The 25,244-nt window shown below is 51.3% G+C and overlaps 1 protein-coding gene and 1 long non-coding RNA gene across 16 annotated transcripts in view; one reads left to right on the top strand and one right to left on the bottom strand.

The window, feature by feature from the left end:
* EPB41 (erythrocyte membrane protein band 4.1) overlaps positions 1 to 22,135 on the bottom strand; it is an 86,012-nt gene extending 63,877 nt beyond the window's left edge. For 3 of the 15 annotated variants that reach the window (XM_027705866.1, XM_027705875.1, XM_027705870.1), the window contains exon 1: positions 22,050 to 22,112. The gene's annotated coding sequence lies outside the window, so the exon portion shown is untranslated. Of the gene's footprint in view, positions 1 to 3,332; positions 3,348 to 22,049 lie in introns of those variants that run through there. The other 12 variants (XM_027705862.1, XM_027705863.1, XM_027705864.1 and 9 more) reach the window with 9 other exon arrangements.
* LOC113978718 lies at positions 12,254 to 19,080 on the top strand. The gene is made up of 3 exons (XR_003537637.1): positions 12,254 to 12,417; positions 12,721 to 17,308; positions 18,563 to 19,080. It is a non-coding gene; the product is annotated as an uncharacterized LOC113978718 (long non-coding RNA).
* Positions 22,136 to 25,244: the final 3,109 nt, after the last annotated feature.

Genomic DNA, 25,244 nt, shown 5'->3' with positions numbered 1-25,244 from the left:
GCCCCGGCCAGGCGGCTCCTGCCAAACCAGCTCTTTGCTCCTCCAATAAACACATCCTTAAACCACCTCCTCTGCACTTCCTTCAGGTTCTCCTTCTACATACACAAGCTGAAGGTAAATGGTCACCTGTTCCTCTGTAAGATGAAAACAATGAACGTGCACACAAGGTCTGAGCAGGCTCAGCTCGCTCCAAGGCACCTCCTCGACGGTGCAAGCTGTGAGCAGGGCACGTGGAAAATGAGAGTAGAGAAAATGCTACACCAGCTGCAGAAAGCAGGTTGGTTTTTGCAGCCCTCGCAGTGGTAAGAAATGTGGTTTAAGAACAAAAAGCAAAAACAAGACAGAAACAAATGCAACGAGCTGGTCTCTGTTCAGGATGCCGCTGCACAGCCTGAGCTCGCTCCGGCTCCCCAACTAAACAAGCCGCAAAAATTCTTTTGAAGTGACCTACAACTCCAAAACAAGAACATTTCATTCTCTTGCTCCTAAGCATGGGAGATGCTTAAAAAATATCTGCCTTACCGGGTTGTGCCCCCTCTTCAGCACCCGGGGAAGGAGGAGAGGACCTGTCCTGCTCTGCTCCGCACGCTCCGGGTCGCTGCCTTTGCTCTGGAGCGCCTGCGTTGAGCGCAGACCTCGCTCGCGCCGCCTGTCACTGCCATGTGGATTTGCTGTTTCCCAGGAGTTTTACCTGCTGACACTACAACTGCAAGCCTGTTTGGTTTATTTAACCACGCTCCTGCTCTTAAGCTACCATCCAATTACTGCTCCCAATTACTCGGCGCTCAAGAGCCGACATTAATTACAGAGCACCCTGCGCACGAGGCTGCTGCCGGCTGCGCTGCACGGAGCTTCAAACCTGCTGGCATCCAGGACCAGCCTCTCCTCTGGGAGAAGAAACACAGATTCCTGGTCTCAGTGGTGGAATAACAGCCCCGAGCATGGAGAGGAGGTTTGGTGAAACACCAGAAGGTCATTGCAGCCTCACCGCCCAGATCTCAGCAGCCCCTGGGATCCCCCCCAGCATCCACAGCACTAAATATCTGTTTTCTCCTTTGGGATTCAATAAAACACAGCAGCAGTTCAGGACTGGGGTTGTTAACTCAGGGGATGTGGGGCACACATCAGTAACAGCAGCCAGCGCTGTATAAATGCAATTGAGTTCTAAGTGCCTTTGGAAAACCAGCCAAAAACAGGAGGATGGAGACCCCAAACTCCCCAAAATACAGAAAAACACCTGAAAACCATCACCCTCCAAGCACAGGTCACTTTATACCATGACTTGAGCTTTTCAGGCATTAACATTGGACCTGGAAGGTTAAAACCCAAAACAACTGCCTGTGGCAGAGCCCAGGGATCTGGGAGCACAGCGTGAGCCTTCGGGAACGGCACGGAACGACCCTTTGCAGCTGGCAGAGCCTTCACAGACACACTGGCATCTGCAGGCAGCAGTGCAAGAAGTCATATTTTGCAACTCACATTGCTCAGATTTAATAATCCCCCTGGTGAAAGACATCCTTCTGTAGGACTTTGAGAAAGATCCCGTAAGCTCTGGCCTCTTCTTTTCCTTTCTACAAATAGATCTCTATTGCACAACGCAGTGCCACTGTGTGAAATAGCGACGTGCCAGAAGGAAATAGCACTTCACCACGATTATCTACTCATTTTTTATCAAATGTTAGATTTTTTTGCTCAAAGTGTGCATTTTAATTTGCGTGGTGTGGTGCACTTTCAAAGGGTTTCACCAACAGCAACGCAAAACTCAGTCTTGACAACGGCAGGGAAGAGACTTCTACATACAAGAGGAAAAATAAAAAGGTGAATAACTCCAGTAGGGCTTGGAGATCCCACTGCAGCATCAAGAGGGAACACTGCAGTGGCATGAACTGCTCCTATAAGGAACGTGCCTGCACGGGGACACAGGGAGTTGTCCCATGCCTGGAACTGCATCAGTCGAGTCCTGTGGGACAGCAGAACGTGCCTCTCTAACCCACAATATATTTCATATTAAGGGCAGCAATTAACTCAATTAGTGGTCACCCAGCAAGCTGCTACGTTACAGGAGTTCATTTTAGGCAGCAAACCCAACTTCCAGCATGGTTGGAAACAGGAAGATGCTACACAAGCACAAACACGCTGGTGCCATTGGGAAATCAGGAATGGCTGCACAGGCTCCTGCTGCAGGTGGCTGATCCCAAACGCTGCATTAATGCCAGATGGGTGGATCTCGGATTTCAGATGAAACACACACATCCCCATTTACAGTGATTCAACCCAAAAACACAGTCCTCCTACTAAAATGTAAGTGTCACATCCATTTTTCCCCACAGTAAGTGCAGATCACACATATGATCACTGCAAAAGCCATAAGGGACTGTGCCGGGTACCACACTGGCTCATTACTTGTGTGACAAATTATCAACTTGAAAATCAAATATCTGCACAGCTCCAAGCTGAATTTTTTTCCAATTTGCATTTTTTTCCAATTTGCATTTTAAAAAAAATTATAATTCACTGCTTGGAGCAGCAAAGATATATTTTTCTTTAAAACACGGCAACAAATTTCAAGCATATTTCCCAAAGCACCATCAAAGAGCTCATTGCTGCCGATACCAAGAGGTCTGGATCTTTTTGTGTCTGGAAATCAATCCTTAATTTTAAGCTTGTGCAAAGCCTGGGGTTCTCCCAGGTTGTTTTCAACAAACTTGCCCCATCCTGAGCTCTAATGACTCATCCCCAGACATCTCTGACTCGCAGCACCTGAACTGCTGCACCCATGAAACACCTTGTGACTAGGCAAAACCACAATCCAGGGGTGGGAAAGCAAGGCAAGGAGATTAACTCGGAAAAACAGACAAAAACTGCATGTTCCTCAGTTGGTGTTTCCTCTGGAGATGTGGAACTGAGCGACTGCTGGGTTTGGCTGACGGTCGGCGTCGTGGGGTGCAGCCAAAATCCCAAATGCTGTTGCTCCATTAGCAAAGCTCTGATGATGATGTTTTCCAACAGAGAGGCTTGTGATTTTCCCTCTCCACTTGTTTTCTGTAAATGTCTCAAAATATTTTCTCAGGGAGCGTTTCTGCTGACGGGAATCGGGGGAAAAATACGAGCAGACCCTTGAGGTAACACAGGAACAACCCACTCACAAACCTCCTGCTTCAAGAGGTGCACGGCTGCAGCTCCATTTGATGTCTTCTCCCCCCAACCAGCTCGAAAATTTATTAGAACAGGTGTTTTTAATGAAAAAACAAGTGTTCTTCACCTAAACCAAGACGTTTTTCTAGTGCTACAAAAGTTACAATTAATCAAAGCTTAATTTCACTATAACTCACCACTCCTTGGTTTTCTGCCACAGTCAGAAGCTTCAGAAGGTTACACTGTTTCCAAAACAAGCACAATCTAGCTACAATTTTCCAGTTTATTTTACAGTTAATACATCAAAAGGGCAGAGTTCTTTGTTTCTTCACAATTGTATTTTCAAAGGCCCAGGCAGGAGCTGCACAGGAACTGAGGGCTTTTCGCATCTGCTCCTACCACAGGAGTGATTTACAACTGTGTGTGCTGAGAAATCATGAGAAATGGTTAATGTACAACCACTCTCCCCAGCAAACAGAGCCAACCCTGTAATCAGGTTGGTACCTCAACGAGACACTGATGAGCTCCGTGCATACCTTGCAACCTTTGGGGTGCTGGCACCTGCTCCCTCACTTGTGTTTGCAGGGAACCTTATCACTGGCACAGATGCAGCTCAGATACTTCAAAAAAGTATAAAAAAAAAGTTTAATTCCACCCTATTTGCATATGTTGCCTGTAATGCAACATATGTGCATCCCTAGATCACTGGCCTGTGCTGGGATTAGCACTGCGTGGATCAAACCCCACCTGTGTAACAATCAGGCTCATGCTGGAGAGTCCACCTCAATTATAAAAAGAAATAAACCTGCAAGAAAAGCGTCACAGTGAAATATCAATTTTTTTCTGTAATTGCAAGTCTCCTTTCTTTGCCCAACTCATCCCTCATGTCCATTATCTACTCCCATTCCTGCCTCCAGACGCGCGCGGGCACGGAACGCTGGCGGATCCAGTTCCCCCCCAGCTCTCCCTCTCGATTCATCATGCAAGGGGAACTCCTTTTTTAATAAACCACATCTCTGCAAAAGGAATATCACCATTTGTCATCACCAGGGTGCATAAAGAGAGTCAATCATCATTTTTAAATAAGCCAAGAGCAGCGGCTGCAAAACACGAACCACTGACGCTGTCCCTGCCGCTGCTGGTTTTCCCACTGGCATCTGATGGGTGTTTGCAGGTGGGAGCAAGAGCACCTGAACTAGGATGAGGAATATTTCCACACTGGTGTCCCAAAACTGAGGGGATGGGAGACACCAGCTACTCAAAGCACCTCGCTTCAGAACAAAATAAAACACAAAAAAACCTTGCTCCAGTGTGCAAGAGCGAGGGAAAAAGGCCATTTTTTGACATGAACATACTCAGGCACAGCAAGTCCCTTCAGTTCTTGTTATCAAGGGGATATTCAAACCTCAGTGAGGACCTCAAACCTCACTGGAGAGAGGGGCATCCTGCACGAGGATGGGCACAATGGCTGCTCTGACCTCATCAGGCAACCCCAGCTTTATTCCACCATTTCCCAGGGGAGAGGAGGGAAGTGCAGAGACAGGCGGGAGCAAACAAACTGATACAGCCGCCCATAAACAAAGGAAGTGTTTTTTGAAGGCGGCATAGAGGTGGACAGGATGGAAATAACAGAAGCAGCAGTTACAACAACAACAACAAAAAGCTCCAGGAGAAGTCTGAAGAAACTATTTCCTCCAACAACACACGCTGGAAGAGGTATCAGAGGAATTCAGCACGTGGCCATTTCCCTGCTGTCGCCAGCACACCCTTCCCTTGTTGATGGAGTTGCTCCCACTGCAGATAAACCCCTTTCTCCAGGGTCTATCCTGTGCCTGTCCCCTACAATATTAAATTATTATTCAGAACCCCCCAGAGAATGAAGCCAGCTCATCTGTGTGATTAAGTCAGCAAACCCATGTGTCTGCAAGAGCTCTTTTCCATCATGTTTAAACACCCAGGAGGGGCCAGGCTGCACATGAAAATCCACAGAAAAGCAACGTATATTTACCCTGCATTTTTCCCTCCCAAAATACTTCCTCTTTCTAGTTGTTTCCCCTCTCCAAGAAAGTGTAGGGATCCTTAAACCTTTGTGACTAGAGCTATGTACAAACACTGAAAATGGGCATTTTCTCTGCAGCCGGACTCCTCCCCACGCCCCAGACGCTTCCAGCTTGTCCTCGATGGAAGTTATCCCAGGAGCTGGACCAGGCATCCCACACCAAGTTTACCACGTTGCTATTGGATGTGCTTATTCACCAAGACTCTCAGGAGCTGCTCACCACACACACTCACTTTCAAGTTGGCAGTGGGAGATAAAAGAGCAGCGATATCAGCATCAGCCACCAGCACCGATCCCAGGAGGGATGGAGGGACGTGGATGCAGTGCTGCTGTTCCCTGGGATGGAGGAACACCAGGGAAGTGCCTGGTATTCATCCCACCTGGTTTCTCACTGCTCAAATTTTAATACTGGCCACTGAATCCTAAAAACTCTGTTTTCTTGCATGGAATGTGCCCCCTTCCTCCTGCAAGCAGCTTGAGAACACATCCTCTGCCTGTGTCAGGGCATGTTTAGAAGATAAATGGCCTTTTTATTACCTCTGCACACTTACACACACACAGGAGAAAGGGAGATGCTGGTTAGGTGACTTTTTTTTTTTAACTTCATACCAACAACCCACACACAATTTTAACCCACAATTTCCATCTTGCCTGTCAATCACTGCCAGCCAACAGTTGCCAAACAGGTACTTGGGACAGAAAACTTTGGCCTAATGCTGGATTTCAAGACTTTTCAGACAAAATGAGCAGCTGAGTTTTCATTTACATGAAGAACAGGAGAGCTCCCTGGTCCAGGGAGGATGGCAGCTCATCACTGCTCTTTTCCAAGGGGCTGCATCCCTGGAGGGTCCCACCAGCTCGTGTCTGATGTGCAGGTCAAGGTGACACTGGCTGGATATGTGCCTTTACAAGCAGGACTAGAACACTGTGTGCACACAGAACACAGAATTTAAAGGACAGACCAGTTTTTGTTCGGGGATTCAAGGGGGGTTTTTTGTCAGACTGCAAAATGCCACCCTGAGCTGCCTCTACACCTCTTATATTCTATCAAATTGGTTGTAGAACTCCCTTATCCATTGTTTCAGGAACTGGAAGGCAGCAGCAAGGCAGGGCTGCAGGAGAAATATTTCCTGGCTAGGGCAGCTAAACCGGAGCTGAAAGATCTTTACCCTTCCATGAACCAGCCCCTGCCCAATGACAAATGACTCCTAAAACTCCCCAGGAATGGTCACCAGCTGCATGTTTCTCATTTTCCGAGTGCCTGGCTCGAGGCACCGCGGGCAGCTCACGGAGGCAGAAACCGGGGCTGGAATATGAAACGTTCCATCGTGCTCTGTGTCAAAGGGATAAAACCAACCCACCCTTCAAGCTGTCCTGGAGCATCCAGCCCCATCTCACCAGAGAATTGCAAAGACCAGCTCACGCTTTTGATCCATTTGCACACAGGCACCGCAGATGAAGCCGGGCGGGAATTATTAATCCCGTCTTCGGAGCAGAGTTTGAATAGCAGGGAATAAAATACAGCCCGAGGCCCTGGACACAATGGGATGGGACTGTCCCCACTTACATCCAGCTCACTCTTACGTTCAGTGATACACAAGCCCCAGGGGAGGAAAAGTCCATATGGAATCACGCTCCAAGCCCGCTCCAGCACGGAGAGGCGGGAGATGCTGCGGGACCAGCAGCAGCACGCGCCATCTTCCACCTCTAAGGGTTTGGCTCTGCAATTCTACTATAAAGCCGCGTGAGCAGCTTAGTTATTTATTTAACTAAAAGCTTTTAATTATCTCTCTCACACACGCACGTTACGTGGGGCGGGGAAGGGGGGGAATAATCAGCCTACAACCGGTGACCCACGGGTTCAAAGGAATTGTGGTTTTCACAGAAACAGCTAACTAGCCCAATTCTTCTCCTGCTGCTTCCAAACCATGTTCCCATTCCCAAGCTCCAGCCACAGTGTGTTTGCTGCAGTTACAACTCAGGCTGAGCTGATACGACACGAGTAGGACTCGGTTTGGGCAGAGCGAAGCTCCTCCCCAGGTCTGGGCTCCAAGGTTTCCTCAGGAGGGTTATTCCATGGCGTGATCCTGTTGGGAAGCCAGGCTGACATCCCATGGCACTCACGCTCACCAGCAGATGGATGGGGCTGCTCCCCAAAAATTCGTGTGTGGGAAGGAAGCACCCAATGCCGGAGCTCTCCCACCACCCGCAAGGAGAAACACCTCCCGGAGCTGCTCTTCTTCCCACAGCTTTCAGGCTCTCCACTGAGATCAGGGAGGTACAACATCCTCAGTCCCCTCCAAAAGCATCAGAGTTCAAGTGCTGTGAGACTTTATAAATTATAAATTACAACCCACTGTTGTCGATGTTTGCTCTGAGCACAGCAGCTAAAGCAGGCTGGCATGGGAATTTGTTTAAAAAGCCCAGATCAGAAATGCAGCAGGGTCTGCAGGAGCATGCCCTGGAAGAGTACAATTTCCTGAACACACCCCCCAAGCCCACACAATTTTCCTCTCTGTGGAACTGCTTTACAAAAAAAAAGAAAAAGAGATTTAGTTCATCTATGCGGCCAAATTAAAAGCATTTGCTTTTAATACACAATGTGAGGGGAATTACAAAAGCAAAAATTCACATAAACAGAAAAACAAGCGTAAACAACCGACTGAACGTAAAGAAACTAATAATATTAATCTGGATTAAGTACAAGCCATGAACATTCCTACCTAATCCATCCGATGGGCAGAGATAAATCCCTGCTATGCAGCATCCTACAGCTCTTTGCAACTTAAGGAACCACAATACTGATCAAAACAGTAGTAGATGAGACGTAAAGGGAAATCTTTACGTACAGCCCTCTGCTTAATCTACACAGGATTACAGCAAAAGCCAAGCACCAAGAAAGCAGAACAATCATTGCAAAAGATCCCCAGGCCCAGGGTGCAATTTCCACTCCCGATGCAAAGCTCTCTGGAGCTTCCCCAGAGAGATGCAGGACAGCAACAAAACACAGCTTGGAGCCTGAACAACCTGAGCAGCTGCCATTTCTTAACGCTCCAAGGAAGTTGCACAGGGTGAGCCATGAGCAGGGAGAAGCCAGGAGTTTAAAAGCACAAAGTCAGGTTGATGGTAGGAAATTATTTGCATCCATGGGGCTGCTGCAGGGCCCTCAAACTCCCCTTTTAAAGCAACATCTCAGACTGATCACAGCTTATTCCCTGGGACGTAAAAGCAGCTCCAGCAAGCCCAGGCACTGACCCAGTGAGGCACATCAACACAAGCCCAGCTCCAGCTCCCCACTGCAGCCCCACACGTGCCTCCATCCACAGCAGGATGGGAAGCTCCCACTGGGAGCAGGGATCCCTCACCCAGACACCTGGGGAGAGCCAGAGCTTTCCCACCCACCATGGGCACAGGATATCCGAGGATCACTGACTTCTCAGGCTTCTTCCAAAAATAGGTGCAATATGGCAGTAAAGGGCTGAGAAAAACCCTCTCTGCAGTGGAACAGGTTCTGACACAGTTCTCCCAAATGAAGAGGCTCTCAGCACACACTCCTTACTGGAGAACACACGGAAAGGTGTTTGAGGAGAAACTCCTGGCCAAATGCTGTGGACAGACAGCCAACACCTCCACTGAACTGCCCTGAGGATGAACAGCAGGAGGTTCACTTGCTGACCCCAAAAATCCAAGATTCCTTTGAGATGCTAAACAACTCCTGGTGAAAACATAGCACAGAGCCACTGCTTTCAACCAGCAACCCTCTGTACACACAACTTTATTCCAGCACATTACACACCACATTCACATCATCATCATCCTGCCATCAACATATCAAAGCACACGGAGCATCCCAACATCCCTGCAAGCTACCCCAGCACGGCAACACTTTGATGGCTAATGAATGAATTTGTAGGGGTGGTTGGTTGCTCACTAGAGAAGCCACTTCCCCACCTCCCATCCATTCTAATATCTGCTCAACGAGCAGTAAATGGGGCGTCGGGAGAGACATGTTTTACCACTTTTTGAAAATCAAACGCTGTCAAGTGAAAAATCCCGTGGCCGCTCATGCGGAGCACGGGCAGTTGGCAGGGAGATGCCAGAGCCAGGAGCTGTAGGTTTGGAGTGTCACTGTCTGAAGCATTTTTTTTAGGCTTTGGGAACATACAGTGTTTGGAAACAGGCCGAGAATGGTCCTCCCTCCTCGGGAGTGTTGCTTTCCCTGCAAATGCTTTGCGTCTGATAATCTTATTTGTTTTTAATTGCAATCGTGAGATCAGAGGAAAACACAGGTAATTTCCATTCTCCTAATGTAAACTGATAGAGGAAATAACGAATGTGTTTATGTTAGGGGAAAAATAATCATCCTTCTCTCTGTTTCATAAGGCTCTAATTGAGTTTTCACGGTAAGGAGCGCTATGTTTATCCTGATATTTACCTTCCACAGCAGATTATGTTTGTCCATGGGAATCCTAGAAAATCCTCACCTTCTTTATTAAGGCCATGGCAGCAGAGATATGCAAAGGACCCCACTGCCTTTTGAATCACACCCAACGCTCCAAATCATCCCAGAAACATAGCTGAAGATGCCAGGGGCTGGCACGATGCAAAATATAAACATCAAGTGTGTCAGCACCACTGACATGAGACACACAGGAAGAGTACAATTGTAGGACAGGGCAGCCCTTAACAACCACCACAACGCTGCAGGAAAAGCTTCGAGTCATTAAAAATACAGTTGGACCAGCCATTAAAAAAGGAAAAAAACCTACTTTGGACCTCCTTAAAGCAGCCTTGAAGCGAAGGGAGCAGCAACACACGAGTCAGCTTATTGTGAAAGGAACTGCACTCCGCAGCACCAGGGCAGTGACAGCAGCCAGGCAGAGCCCCTCTGTATCCCCCATCCAGACCCTGAGTGTTCTCCACCCCCTGAGACCTTACAGAGATTATTTTTACATTCAGCAACTCAGCTGTGAGTAAGAATAATCACTAATTCAAAGACCATCCCTCCAGATCTACCAAACTAAGGCAAACGAAACCCAGTGTGTTTTGAAGGCTTAAAATACTAAACAGAAAGAGCAAGGTAAGGCAAAAATTGAGCTTGTGGTGCTGCTCAGAAATAAGATTTTCATGGAATAGTTTGCGTTGGAAGAGACCTATTTTGCTTTGCTTCTCCGGTACCTTAATTAAATTATAACACACAGAAATATAACTGAAACAGCACAACACCTGCCCCAGGATTTGGACCGTCTCTAAGACATTTTCTCTTTGCTGCCAAACATGCTATTCTTGAATAACCATTTACACACCCCCAGCAGGGAGGGCCGTCGGCCCCTGCCCAAAACCAGCCCCCCCAAACCACACACAGCCCTCTCAGCACACAAAGGGGGAGCAAGTTTCGTTTCCCCAAGAAAAACGGAAGCGAGGGCCCGGGACACTTGCAGCCACAGCACTCACAGAGGTGGTCGAGCTGGATTTTAACTCATTCCAGACCCTTTGGAGCTGTTTTCATTGGGAACGGTGCCCCTCTGGAGATGGGAAATAAAAATATGCCTTGGCAGAAAATCCTGTTAGCTGGAGAGCGTCGCTTCCCAGCGGGCTGAGGTGTTTTCCCGAGCTGGAATTCAGAGGGAAGTGGGATGCACGGCCGGGAAAGAGCCTTCACCTGGCCGGTGGTGCCAGACCACGGCACCCACATTTGTCCCATGGGGGGGTGAGCAGGTCCCCGTGGGTTTACAGAGCCCGGAGCAATTCCCCGCCAGCCCTTCCCCGCCATGTCTCCTTCCTCCTCCTCCTCCTCCTGCACAATGGACTCTGGGCAGAGCGGGGGACCCCGGCTCGGCCACGGCAGCCCCCAGGCACCCCCTGCCCCAGTGACCGGCTGCCAGCTCCCCTGCGCTGTGTCCCCATCCCGCTATCCCTGTTTCTTGGCTCCTGCAGGATCTGCCTCGGGCTGAGCCTCAGCCTTTCGGTTTCCAGTTCTCCATGACACACGGCGGGAGCGCTCACACATGAGCCGTGCACACACACACAGAGTGCAAACACGGACACACGGTGCACACACACAGTGCAAACGTATACACCATGCACAGACACACCGTGCACACACACACAGAGCGCAAACCTGCCGCGCAAACACAGATACACCACGCAAAGACACACATACACCGCGCAAACACCCAGTGTGCGCACACACAGTACACACGCACGCAGTGCAAACGTGCCATGCAAACACAGATACACCGTGCAAACGCCCACCTGGTGCGAACACACCACACACACACACACACAAACACAGCTACACCGCGCACACACTGTACAGAGACACACCGCGCACACACGCACAGAGCCCGCAGCAGCCGCACCGCACAACCCCCCCCCCGCCCAACACACGCGCGCGGTGCCCGTGCAGACCACGCGTGCACCCTCCAGCACCCCACGCACCCGCACAGGGGCTCGGAGCTCAGACAGTGCGAACACAGATCACACACACACACACACACACACACACACACACATCCACACCCGGTGCGGACACAGACGCACCCCGCGCACAGCCACACACACGCGCACGCACACGTGCCCACCCGCACAGGGGGCCGCGCCGCCCCGCCGTTGGCGGACACGCGGACACGCAGACGGACACACGGACCCGCCGCGCCAAGGCCGCGCGCGCGCGCTCCCGCGCTCCAGCACTTACCCGGCCGCCCCCGCGCGCGCGCGCGCGGCGCCCGCCGCCCCTCTCTCACGCCGGGCCCCGCAGAGCCCCGCGCTGCGGTGCCGGCCCCCTCACCCCGGGGGCCGTGCCGTGCCCAGCCCAGAGCCGCCGCTTCTCTTCTCCTCTCGCCGCTCTCGCCGCGCTCCCCGCCCGGCTCCGCCGCTCTCGCCGCTCCGCGCCCGCCGCCGCCGCCCGCGGCTCTGCCCCCCCCAGCCCCGCGCGGCCCCGCCTCTCCCCCCCCACAACACTGTAGTAAGTTCTCATTGGTCCGGGGCGGTGGGCGGGGCGCTGGCACCGCCTCGCCATTGGCTGAGGGGAACCCGCGGCCGGCGGGGCGGGCGGGGGGAGCGGGCGCGCGCCCCCTCATGGTTCCCCCCTCCCTTCCCCTCGCGTTTCCCTCCCGCGGGCGGCCCTGAGAGGCTGCCCGGTCCCGCCTCGCTCAGCCCCGCCACAAACGCACCCCTGCGAGGGGAGGCTGAAATGATGCCGACAACACCCCCCCTCCCCGGTAAACCGATGGTGGAGGGGAGGGGGAGCGATGGTTTGGCGCCGCACGGCACCGGTAGGAACGGGGCAAGGAGGGGCCCTGCCCGCCGGTACCACTCCCCCTTCCTCCCTGACCTAGATTTTAAATACAGTTCGCTGTCTCCCAGAGAAAGTTGTGGCCCAGCTCTGCAGGGAGACCCGGAGGAGATGAACGAAGGGGGGGGCGGGATGAAGGAGGTGGGAGGGATGAAGAAAGGAGCGGGGGTGCCGGGGTGTTCTTTAGTTTATTACTATATTTTTTAATCCCTTTTTTTTTTCTTTAAAGCATAAGGCCATTCAGGTACTGCCTCAGTCGGTGGATGGCAAGCCAAAAAAAAAGCGATAATTGAGATGGGGAGCAGTTGGTCAACAAGAACCCCCCCCCAGGAGCCCGGCACAGCCCCGCCGAGGAGCCAGACCTGCCCCTGCTCTGCAGTCCCGCACCTATGGCAAGGACTGGCTTTTCCTCACCCACAGCCAAATTATAATCGGTTATTTTTCTCAGCCAGAGCCGTCCAGCTCTCCCCGCTACGTACATCAGAGCAAAACGCTGCCCAGCGCCATCGGCGCTCCCGCAGGCTCCAGCGAGGCTGCTGCCAGCCTGCCCAGCTCGGGGGGCCAAACCCCCCTCAAACATTTGCACAATCCCAAAGGACGCTTGGCACCGAGGCATCTCTGTTTGTTTCCCGAAGAGAATTAAGCTCTCTGGCACATTATTCTGCTTGGATTAAGAGCAACCGCCCTGCCTCTTCATCAGCAGATAATACCCCGGGCTGATGCACACCCTGGTTGGGACAGCTCCATCCTCATGCTGAGCCCTCACTGGTACTGACCTAGCAAGGACCACTCACACTGAGGGCACTTGTGCTAAATGGGAGCTAAAACCCCCCAGTTTTCTGAAAAATTAACATGCTCCTTGCAGCTGTTTGCCCATTCTCCTTTATATGTCTAGGACACTCAACTCAAAAAGAATGGGGCAGCTCCCCTTTGCCTCAGTGTTGAGACTGCTTGAAAAAAGCTCCTTAAATGAGAGGGAAGACAGGTATTTTCACCTAAAATCTGGACTATCTGGTGGTTTCCTTGGACCCAGCTGAGCACATCTGATTAAAAGACACAAGCTGGGAAAGGTCTGGCGGCTGCAAGTCGCTGCTCCTACACTGGGGACAGGCAGTTCCCTTGAAACGTGCCCTGAAGCTCTGACTTCACTCCCCACAGCAATAAATTAACACGTTTTAATGGCCCGGGCTGTGCACGGGAGGAGCCTCAGATGTTTGGTGCTGACCCACCACAACTGCTGCTGCTCATCCAGGGGTGGGCTGAAAACAGATGAGAAACACGAGTCCAAAGGGCTTGGAGGAGAAAACCACCGAGCAAAGAAACCACAATTTTTGGATGGCAGCAGCTTCTTGCAATTAAGAAAAAACAAGCAAACAAACCCACATCACTTCATCGTCGGCTGGTTGCAGATTAAGTGGAGGAGAGACCAGGGCAACAAAAACTTCTCATCAAAGCAGCGATTTAACACCACACAGCGCATCATCCACTGCTCTGGGATCACCAGATGATCCCCAACTCCATCTGCCAGCAGCTGAGACCCGAGAGCAGCAGCATTCTGAGCCATTATTTCCCAGGTGAAGCATTTATCCACAGGGAGCAGCACTAGTGCAAGCTGCAGACATGCTGTGCACGAGGGCAAAGGATGCTGCTGTCACCTCTCCAGGCCCCAAACAAATGGCTGAGAGCTCAAGTGGAAGGAGGAGCTTCAAAGCTAAAGAAAGAGAAACTAAAAAGTTGAGCTATCAGGTATGAAAAGAGGAACTTGGTCTGTGCCATGAGAGCACCTGAAAAATGCTCTGTTGGGGCAGAGGGATTTAAGCCAAAGCTCCTTCTGTAGGAAGCAGAAAATAAGGATAAAAAAGGGGAAAAAACCCCAAAACCACCATTATTGTGCACAGGGAAATACACCCATCACCACCACACTTCTGTAAGCCACTGACTTTGCTTCTAACCTTTTCCCTCCTACACAGCCCCAAACTGACCTCTGAAATCCCATAGGAAGTAATGGAAATGTCTTAAATTCTTCCCTATAAGAACAGTTTGCCCCGTGCCAAGCCCGGATTGCAAATATTTAAAGAACTCTCCCAGTTACAGCTGGTTTAAGTCGCTTTACAGGAGTCATTTAGAGACTGGGAATTATTTTAGTAAATCAGGATTTCGTGGTATTCAGCTGCTGGATATAGGAATAAGGAGAGGAATTACATTCATTTTAGGCACGTGTTTGGGGTCACTGAGGCAGAGGTTGGTCCTTGAGAGCTGAAAGGCCACTGGGAGCACTCAGATCCTGATGGATTCAGTCAGTGCAAGTCAACTGGGTCAGGGAGGACGATGCCAAACCCTGCCCTCTGCCTGGTTCATGTGCAGGCACTCACAAGCAGCTCAGCATGACACACTGGAGCATCCTAAGAGCATCCAGACAGTAGATTAAATCCAGCTCAAGTAAGTTCTTCACAGAACAAATCCTTTGAAAGGTGATCCAGTGCTCTGCGGGTCCCGCAGGATGCCCTACTGGTAGGATTTGTTGTAAGGCAGGGCTCCCAGTTTACACCAGTGCCAGGGAACGCCGTGCCAGGGGCATTACTGGCACAACAATCAGAGGCACAGAGCTCTCCTCGCTTCTCCAGTGAGGAATTCCCGGTCTAAACAAAGCAATTGTGCATCACGGTGCTCCCTCCCCCAGAGCAAGCAGGATTTAAGGTGAAGAGGAATACTCGGGATTATGCCAAATTCTAGGAAAACAAAGGAATTAAGCTGGTCAGCCGAATCCTTTATCCACTCCTGCTCCCAGTGAGCTGGCTGGGGCTGTGTGATGCACACATATGTGAACACACAACAGGCACACTCCGTTCCTGTGCCATGTTCACGCACTTTGCACACGAGTGACAGCATCCAGCGCAGCAGCAGCCATTTCACAGGAGCAAACAAGGTGGGAGGAGAGCAGGTGGCTCAGTTTTGCCAGCTCCTGGTCCTCTGCCCCTGGCTCCTCTTCCCAGTTTTGCTGTCACCATCAGCAGTGCTGATCTGGCCGGGAGCAGAAGGCCAGGATGAGGAGGAAAGGAAACCGCCCTTGGACTTCTCAAGCTTTGTGTCCCTGTAAAACAGTGATCTAGAACTAAGATATTCCAGGTAAATGATTCACCCAGAAGGAAGGGATGCCTCAGCTAATGCTGCATTTCTCCTGTGTCCACCCCTCTCTCCAGCACAGAATTCACTCCTGAAAACACCTCTGAACTGCAAACTCATGGAGTTTTCACAAAGGACTAGAACACTCTGCACTGCTTTGCTACAACATGTGTTTGCACAGTGAAGGCAACCTGGAACATCCACACTCACTTGGCTCTGTATCAACTATTAACCAAAGATTAAATCTAGTCCAGCCCGATACAACACTCTCCAAAACCAACAATCGATTCATTGTTGAGGAGTTATTAAAGAGCCAAGCAGCACCCTCTGTAGTTAAAGAGAATGAGTGATTTGGGCATTGGAATCACACTTGGCATCAGGGCAGTCTGCCTCAAGTTTTGCTAAATCCAACCTGCCTTTTCCATCCTTTTCAGTGTGGTTTTCTACTGGAGAGTTTTCCTTTGTTGGCTGTAATTTGTGTCCTTTGAAGGCCACTGATGCTAAACTAAAACTCTGCGTCCTCCCCTGCGGGCAGAAGAATCCATTTTTTGGGCCATTAGGTCTTTTTGGTACTGGGCTGGCTCATGGGGATCCCTTTTGGGGAGATGGAGAAAGCAGAGGGAACTAAGTGTGCACGCCCAGGAATTCCCATCCCACCCAGAATCTGGTTAATTGATGCAAAAAGCTCCCACCGTGGGTTTCACCAGTTTGCGTGAAGTTGATGTTCACTTGAGTCAGTGTCTTGCAGCACAGCAGACGAGCTCCAAGGAGAAAGAGGAATAAAGCAGATGAAGAGGAGCTTCAGCTCTCTCCAGGCTGTGTGCCAGTGCAGGGAAGAACAGCTCCCTGGAAAGTCAGCTTTGTTCCAGGGCTTAGAGTCAGCGTGTAAAGCACATTTCAGCCAAGATGCACCACTGAAGATTAGAGGGGGAGGTCAGCTGCAGCCTGCAGGAGCCAGTGTTCACATGGAGAATGCTTCTACACTGGCAGAGAAATACTTTTCCTCTCAAGTATGGGTAGGAAGTATCAAACGTACAAGTGGCTGCACCTAACGGATCGAGAAAGTGCTTAAAAAATCCTGGAGAATAAATGACAGGTGATGCTGTGAATGCAGGTAGTGCAGGCTCAGGGAAAGGCAGAATCAGTGTGGCACAAGCCTGAGCTCCAGAAACAACCCCAGGAATGGACTGAACCATGGAAAAAGCCATTGCAGGAGCCACAGCCTGTCCCATAGCACACCAACCTCCACCACCTTGAGAGCTCACCCTGCTTCCAATAACTTACTAGGATTTCATCCCCTGCTGTCTCAGTGAAAAGATGACACAACTAAAACCAGAGGAGAGGGCTTGACTGCCTCCCCCTCATTAAGGAATTCCAGGAGACGCTGCTGGAATCCCCTGTGTTTGGGCAGCGGGGGGAAGTTGAAGCCCTTGCACCAGCCTCCTAAACCAAGCAGGACCAGGCAGGCTGGCCAGAGAGGCAGCTGTCCCTTCGGCGGGGGACAAGCTCAGCTATGCAGCCTTTGTTGAAATGAACCCAAAAATAACAGTGAGTGCCACCTAGGGACCAGTGCTCGGCAGGGAGGCAGCCGAGCCACACCACAGACAGACCATGTCGGGGCTGATTTCCTCCTTGCATGGACGAGGAGTCAAACTGCAGCCAGGAGAGGCTCTGGACTATTGAAATAACACCAGGTGGGTGAGTTTTGAACTGCAGCTTCTCCCTAGAAAGGCACTAGTTCAGTGAAGGAGATTTGACTCCGTATTGTTGTGCTGTTGTATGGGCAAAGTGCATCCCTTGGCTTCAAAATACTCAGAGCTCTTTGGTTCAGGGAAGGGCATTTTCTAGATCAGGGTTTATTTAGGACCAGTGTGTACCTAGCAGTAAGTCAGAAGTAGATACTTGGCAGAGAGCCCTTGGGTTTGCACTAACACATCCCATGTAATCCAAATTCACCCAAGCCATGGAACGAGCATTAGTCAACAGACAGCAGTTTGTTATTGAGGGCTAGACCTGCACATCAGCGAGGGACACCTGGCAAGACCTGACACTTATTTAATTAAAATTTGACCCATGGAGAACAAATACAAATTTTAAGCAGAGCTCCCTTATTTCTTCCACAAATATGAGCTAAGCTCTGAACTGCCTTCTCCAGCTCTGCCTCCCCTGCCTGACCCCTCTTTGGACCTTGCAGGGTCTGTCTTGAGCTACTCAACTGGACCAGACTTGTCACCCCAAGTCCTGCCTAGGGATGATCCCAAAACCTTATAGGCACAGCCCAGAGTCTGTGCCAGTCTGCCTAGAGGCATTTCTGCAGGTGCACAGTGATTAACTGGTGCACATTTCCATATCACAAATTAAAAAAAAAAATAAAAATAAAAAGACCTCAGCTTGCCTGAAATGCAGCATATTAACCTTTGAAACTGGCAGTCATGGATACCAGCTTCAAAAAGATTAATATCAATAGGACAAAATCCCAGAGGACAGCATCCCATTGCTGCTAGTTTTTCTGGAGCAAAAAATAAGGCATTTTTAGCTTTATTTATTTATTTATCTTTCTATGCTATTCTATAAAGAAATCCCGAAGTGGTTCATATTTATAGACAGAATCCAAGTACTGGAGGAGGGCAAGGGGAATGAGAAGTTGCCAAGGAGAGCTGTGGGTATGGATGGAGCAATGGGAAGGCAAGGGCAGGAGTCCTGCTGCCATCGTCGCAGTTAATTGCCAAGACTCTGAAAAAGGTTTGTTACCGAAATAAATAATAACTCTGTTAGTTCAGGGGGTTCTGCAGCTCCACTGAGGCTGCACAACAGTAAATCCTTGGAGCAGGAGATGCAGCAGCAGCTTGGAGATGCTGCTCTTACCCTGCACTCGGCGCAGACTGCGTCAGAAAAAGCTAATAATCATTAAGCTGCCATCTTTTATTTCTAATTATTTGTCTCCACAGCAGGGTTTCTCCAACCATCAAGCAAAAGGGAAGCAAGTCTCAAAGGAGTAACTGTTTTGAAGCGGGCTCGCAGCTGCCACGGCATGAATGGCTCTCCAAGAACAGTAGCAACCGCTCCGCAGTGCCCACGGAGCTGGGAGGGAAAGCATCTCTGTTTGGGCTGGTTTTCAATGTCGGTTTTTAGGTCAACTAAAACAGCCTTTCTTATGCAACAGAAAGCTCACTTGCTTTGGGGTTTTTGCTTTCATTTAATTAGATGGTAATTCCGAGGGCAGCACCGCTATTCTGAACCCCACAATGAGAACTGTTTCACTGCCTTACAAAGCAACAAAGTGAAAACACTGAGCTAAGCCAGCCCTAGAACTTGACACCGCATTGGGAGTCTGATGGTCTCTTCTGAGGGGGTGGGACAAATGAAAGGGATACCCTGCTGCCACATTTCTATAGACTCATTTAGGTTGGAAAAGCCTTCCAAGATCATGGAGTCCAACCATTCCCCCAGCACTGCCAAGGCCACCACTAACCCACGTCCCCAAGTGCCACATCCACATGGCTTTTAAATCCCTCCAGGGATGGGGACTCCACCACTGCCCCGGGCAGCTGTGCCAGGGCTGGACAACCCTTTCCTTGAAAAATTTTCCCAATATCCAACTTGAACCTCCCCTGGCACAACTTGAGGCCATTTCCCCTTGTCCCATCCCCTGTTCCCTGGGAGCAGAGCCTGACCCCTCCCGGCTCCCCCCTCCTGTCAGGGAGTTGCAGAGCCAGAAGGTCCCCCCTGAGCCTCCTTTCCTCCAGGCTGAGCCCCCCCAGCTCCTTCAGCTGCTCCTGGTGCTCCAGCCCCTTCCCCAGCTCTGCTCTTTTCCCTGGACATGCTCCAGCCCCTTGTCATGAGGGGCCCAGAACTGACCCCAGGTTTCACGGTTTGGCCTCAGCAGTGCCCAGCACAGGGGGGACAGTCACTGCTCTGGTCCTGTGGCCACACCATGGGTGGTACAAGCCAGGTGCCCTTGGCCTCCTTGGCCACCTGGGCTCATGTTCAGCTGCTGTTGACCATCAGGAGAGGTCAAAGCAGAAAATCCCACTGAAAGGTGCAAAAGCAGGAGATCATTTGTTCTTCCTCCTTGAGTTACATGTAAAGGAGAATTAAGGGGAGACCCAAGTTCACAACACAACAAGCTGCTCAAGGGCTCCATGAAGCAATGCCCTTCTCCAGGTGACACAGGACTTATGGGATAGAAAGAAACAACTTCATGTACAGATGAACTTTAAGATCACAACACGTGTCTCCCAGTCACCAGTGCCAACATATGGAAAGACACATCCCAGCCACAGCCCATGAATGGACACACTGAACTTACCACCACAGACAGGCTTAGATTTCTTGACAGGCTTTAAATAATGGCAACATATGTGAATCTCAGCTTGAAGGTCAAGAGCAAAACCCCCAACAGAGGCTCTTCCTGCATCTTCAGCATTTTCCTTCACGGTTTCTGCCCTGCAGCTACTCACAGCTTCCCTCAGGGGAAGCTGCTGGTGTGGTACTTTCAGGACTGATGTCCAACACTTATCAGGTCAGGAGGGGAAATTCTGTTACTACAGCTCCTATGCATTTTATGTTTACCTATGAGATAAGCCAGGCTTAAAGATGGAGAGGCAATCTGAGCCTGCTGTTTTCTCTGCTGGGTGAAGGTCAGGACTGTCCCTGAGCCAGTGAAACTGTCCCACACCACCTTGATCTTTGTCATCACTAACAAGGTACCGCTTGGCTTTCTGGTTCTCTGACCAAGATTCACACCAAGCCTTCAGCAAGCAGCAAATCTCATCTCATAGCAGGGTCAAAACCCCCAAAGCCTGTAACAAGGAGAACCACCAAAATGCAGCTCTCTCCCCTCCCTGTGGCACATGGAAGACAACAAAAGTCACAAACCAGGGATTGTCCAGGTTATCAGCGTTCCCCAAGGAAGAAATTCACCCGTGACCAGAGACTTGTCACACAGCCATAACCAGATGGGCCACTGTCCTGGGGGTCTGCTCAGGCATCAAGGATGAAAACCTGCTCCAGATCAGGCTGGCACAGCTACAGCCACTGTGCTGGTACAGTTTGCCTCTCACTAACCCACCCTGACTGTCACACGAGTACTTTCCTCCACATCAGAGCTCGCAGCACCTTCCGTGCAGAGGAGTTTTATCCTGCTTTCAGATGACTGCTGGGTGTTTGGTGGGGTTGGGGCTCAGCACCTCTGATCAAGGTAAGTTTTCTAGTTAATTAACAATCCTGCTTTTAGAGATGTGGCAGCAAAGAGCAGCTCATTCAGATCAGGAGGCAGCAGCACAGCTTCCAAATATAGTCCTGCACTCAGTTCTGGGTAGGAACAACAGGTTTGTGCTTGGTTTTGATTCATCTCTCCTGCCCCCCCGTGAGGCATCGTATAATGATGTTGAGTTTAAGAATAAAGCAATCTGTTCCCAGCACCTTCCTCTGCTTTCCCTTCAAGTCTTTCATCAGTGACTGGCAGCACATGGAATGCTCAGGCACGGAGCAGAGCTGTTCTAAATATGCTCAGTCCTTTCCATTACTAGGAGAGGAGAGGATGTTACTGGGGAGGGAAGGTGATGTACAGAAGGATACTCTGAATTTTGGAAAAAGAAAGAAAGTAAATTTGAAACTTCTGAAGTTTCCAGAGATCACAACCTCGATGCAAAGGCACCACTGAATGCAGAGGAACAGCTTCACCAAGCAGAGACCCCTTCCTTCCCTCCACCCTGAGCACACACACCTTACCCTGAGAGGCTTTAACACACAAAGTGCACCTCACAGGTTCAGGGCAGACACCAAACCCCTGCAGGGAAACCACCAGAATCCACCCCATCAGGGTGAATTTTCCCCCATGCAAAGCAGGATCTCCGTGAACACAAACTGAAAACATCAGTGCCTGATGCACTTCTCCAAACTCGACATGCATTTCCCATCCTCTCCTGCCAGAAGGGCCTCAGGCTCCTCTCCCTGCCCTGCAAAGCCCCAAATATCTGCAGGATTGCAAAAGGGAAGGTGGCCCAGTGCCCTCAGAGAGCTCCTTACACAACCACAGCACTGACCTGCCACCAACAGCTGTCAGGATGCAGCTGGGGAGGAACAGGGGCCATTGCCTTCCACTCCCAGAAACATTTTCACTTCCATTTGCTCAGTTGCTGGCACTTAGTGAGCTTTTATCCCCAGGTCAGTGCTCCACAGCCCAGGCTGGCAATAAAAACTCCCAGTGGGGGCTTCTTCATATTATAAAACACAACAATTTCGAGGCCACGGAAGTGCTTTTCAATATCCAAAATCTTCACATACACACACAAACACACATGATAAATCCTGCTATTTGTAACAACCAACGCTCTGGAGTTTAAGACAGAATAAACAGGTCAGTTCATTATTTAAGTCCAAGCAACTGGACTTAAAATTCAGGCATTTCCATCTGACAAAGCAGGTACTTACCCAGAGATGAGACAGCCGGGCCAACCACGCAGGCAAGGCACCAAAATCCATCACGGGGCAGCAGACAGAAGAGAAAGGAGAAGAGACACTGGTTAATAAGCAGTTCCAGACAAACACAAAAAAAAAACCCCTCACCCACCAAGAGAACCCCCTGGAGCCACAAAGCCAAGTGCTCACACTTGTATCCACATGAGCCCGGCAACAACCCAGCGAACTTCAGTGTCTGACTCCCCCCGGGACTGAAGGTGGAACCGGACGTTCACGTTCAGCCACTTCTCAGAAAAGTAAACACCAAGTGGGGAAGGAAAAAAAAAAAAAGCCCCAAAAACATCAGCCCGGCATTACCTAACGCTGATAATACGGCGGGTGGTGACGCAGGCGGCCCGTGCCTGGCAGCCTCCAGCGAGTACGGACTCCGGGGAGTACAGACTCCGGGGAGTACAGCCTCCACTGAGCAGAGCCCCCCGTGCCGGGGCACAGGGCACTGCCGAGGGCCGGGCAGAGCCGGGCTGGAGGAGCAGCGAGCTCCGTGAGGGCTCCGCACTGGCCCTGAGCACTTCTGCGCCCGTCCGGTCCTCTGGCCTTACATAAGTTCTCGTGCAAACTTCTGGAGGGATGGGCACAGCCCAGCGCCGCCGGCCCCGGCTGCACAGGGCTGCCTGAGCCCTCTAGTGGGGCTTCAAAAACTCCGCGAAACACCCAGAGACTTAATTTAATTAACACTCTGCCAGAGGCCTCTAAACCCTAATCCTCTCAACAAAAGGATCATTAACTAAATGAAGAGATTCAAGAGAGCAGCGGTGCTCCCAGCCGAGGCAGGGCCGGCTCTGTGCTCCGGTGGGCACACACCGGGGCCCGAAATCCAGCGGGATCCTCAGCCCATGTTGCAGCCCCACCGAGGGCCCAGGGACCTGCTTGACATGTGGCACGATGCTGAACTCCTCAAGAGCCCCCCTACCACAGCAGAGAATCACAGAATCATGGAATGGTTTGGGTTGGAAGGGACCTTAAAGCCCATCTTGTGCCCACCCCCTGCCATGGGCAGGGACACCTTCCACTAGCCCAGGTTGCTCCAAGCCCCGTCCAACCTGGCCTTGGACACTTCCAGAGATCCAGGGGTAGCCACAGCTTCTCTGGGCAACCTGGGCCAGGGCCTCCCCACTCTCACAGGGAAGAGTTTCTTCCTAATATCTAATCTAAACCTACACCAGGCGGAGAGATGGGCACAAGTCCACACCCATCCTTTGGGATGCACCACGATGCCAAAAGTCCCGGTGCCATCATCTCCATCAAGACTGAACCCCCAAACTGCTGAACAAGGATTGGAGCTGGAGCACCAGTTGTTTTTCAAGTGTTATTATCCACTGATGCCAAGAGCCTGGGTGCAAGCAAAGAGCAGGCTCTCCTTTCCAGAGGCAGCCAAAGGCTGGGAAAACATCTCCACCTCACCCAGCCCAGGCAGCACGAACAGCAGGAAGGGTTCTCCTCACCAAGGAGCCAGGGTGTGTGTCGGCAGAGGAATTTACATCTTGGCAGGGTGAAGTCAAGGAAAATCCTTCACAGCCAAAGGTTCCCAGCCCACACATCTCTCCCCAATGGGACAGGGATGGAGATCCTGCCTTTTGCAGGTGGCTCTCTTGGAAAGTCACCTCTAACTTTGGAGCCACGCAGAGGATCCAGAGCAGCTGCGAGGAGCACATCCATGAGACTGCTCATTAGTGGGGTGAACAGGAGCAGAAGAGCTTAATTACAGGGCAGGGATCGTTCCCTCTGGGTTGGGATGCCAGCGGGAGCCTCGGCGGGGCCGCGCTGCCCCACGGGACAGGCGCCCCTCGACAGCACCCGCAGCCAGTGCCACCTCTGCCTGTGGCACATGCAGAGCCTGTGGTCAGCAGGATCCCAGCTGGGGCTCTGGAGGGGCTGCAGAGCCTCAGGCTCCAAATGTGAGAACCCAAATGAGGAAGAATTCAGGTGTTGCTTGCAAAAACCTTATCTGCCAGCAACGTCTCTACACAGGTCTCTCTGGGGATGCTGCTGCAGCCCACCCACAGGTACTGGTTCCCCAGTTTTGGTGCTGTGTGTGAGTACCCCAGTCTCAGCAGCAGCTTCTGGAGGACAAATTGAGCAGTTCACCAGGGCAGAGGCAGCAGTGGCTGCTGGTGGGGCAGAGCCACACCCTAGAAGCTGCCACAATCTGGGCAGGGCTTTTGGGGTGGCCAGGAGGTGCTTTAGCCCAGACCAACACTGCCTTCCTCGGGACCTCAGCCCTCCTGGGTGCCAGCCAAGCTGGTCACAGACCCTCTGTGCTTGGGATTGGATACTGGAAAGCATTTGCAGAGGTTTCCAATTTTGGCAAGTGCCTTTGCCCCCGTCTCCTCCCTGCAGATCCTTGGGATGTGCCTCTGGGATAGAGCTGACACGTTGTGGTCGAGGCCTCCTTGCCCAAAGATGCAGGAATGACTCTTCCCACAGCTAATGAGGTCATCCTGCTCTGACCCGGGGCAGTTTTCAGCACACACAGAGTAAGCAGCGCTCTCCTCGTTCACCTCCTGGGATAAATCCCAAGAGCTCCCATCTCCCCAGCCCAGGCAAGAACACAGATGGTCACGGAGATTAAAACATGCAGAGAATTAACCACCCCGTGCAAATGAGCTTCCTCACCCAGCCCAGCACTGCCAGGTGGTTCCAGGTCCAGCGCTTGGATCTGATCATCACGGTTTGCTGAGCTCCCATAACAGCCTCGGATCGAGCAGGGCAGGGGCCAGGGAGCCGAGCAGGATGAAGGCAGTTTGTAGGGAAGGGGGGATGCAAACTGCCAGAGACCACGTTCACCTCCTGCCGCAGGACAAGGAAAAGCAGCAGCACTGGGAACAAGCCTGGCCAGTGGCAGGGATCAATTCTGCACTCGGATATCCTGTGTATTCCCACTGAAAGGCAGCTGGGATGGAGCAAACAGCGCTGTCACCCCGATGAGAGTCATCTGTGACCCCAGACACTGCTCACAGGGCACCAGGCACCCGGGGCTGCCAGCAGGGAGTGAGGAAAAACCCACACCAGCCCCCGCTGCCTTTCCTAGAAGGATGAAGTCTTGGCACCCGGCTGAGGCACGGGATGCACCTGGATGGACCGGAATGGGGCCACGTGACCGTCCTGAGAAAGGCAGGGCTTCTCCAGGCTGCCTCCAGGGAGGAGCTG

Source organism: Neopelma chrysocephalum, unplaced genomic scaffold (assembly GCF_003984885.1).
Source record: "Neopelma chrysocephalum unplaced genomic scaffold, ASM398488v2 Primary Assembly neopelma1_360, whole genome shotgun sequence".
Lineage (NCBI taxonomy): Eukaryota > Metazoa > Chordata > Aves > Passeriformes > Pipridae > Neopelma > Neopelma chrysocephalum.
This window is presented reverse-complemented; position numbering and strand designations above follow the sequence as displayed.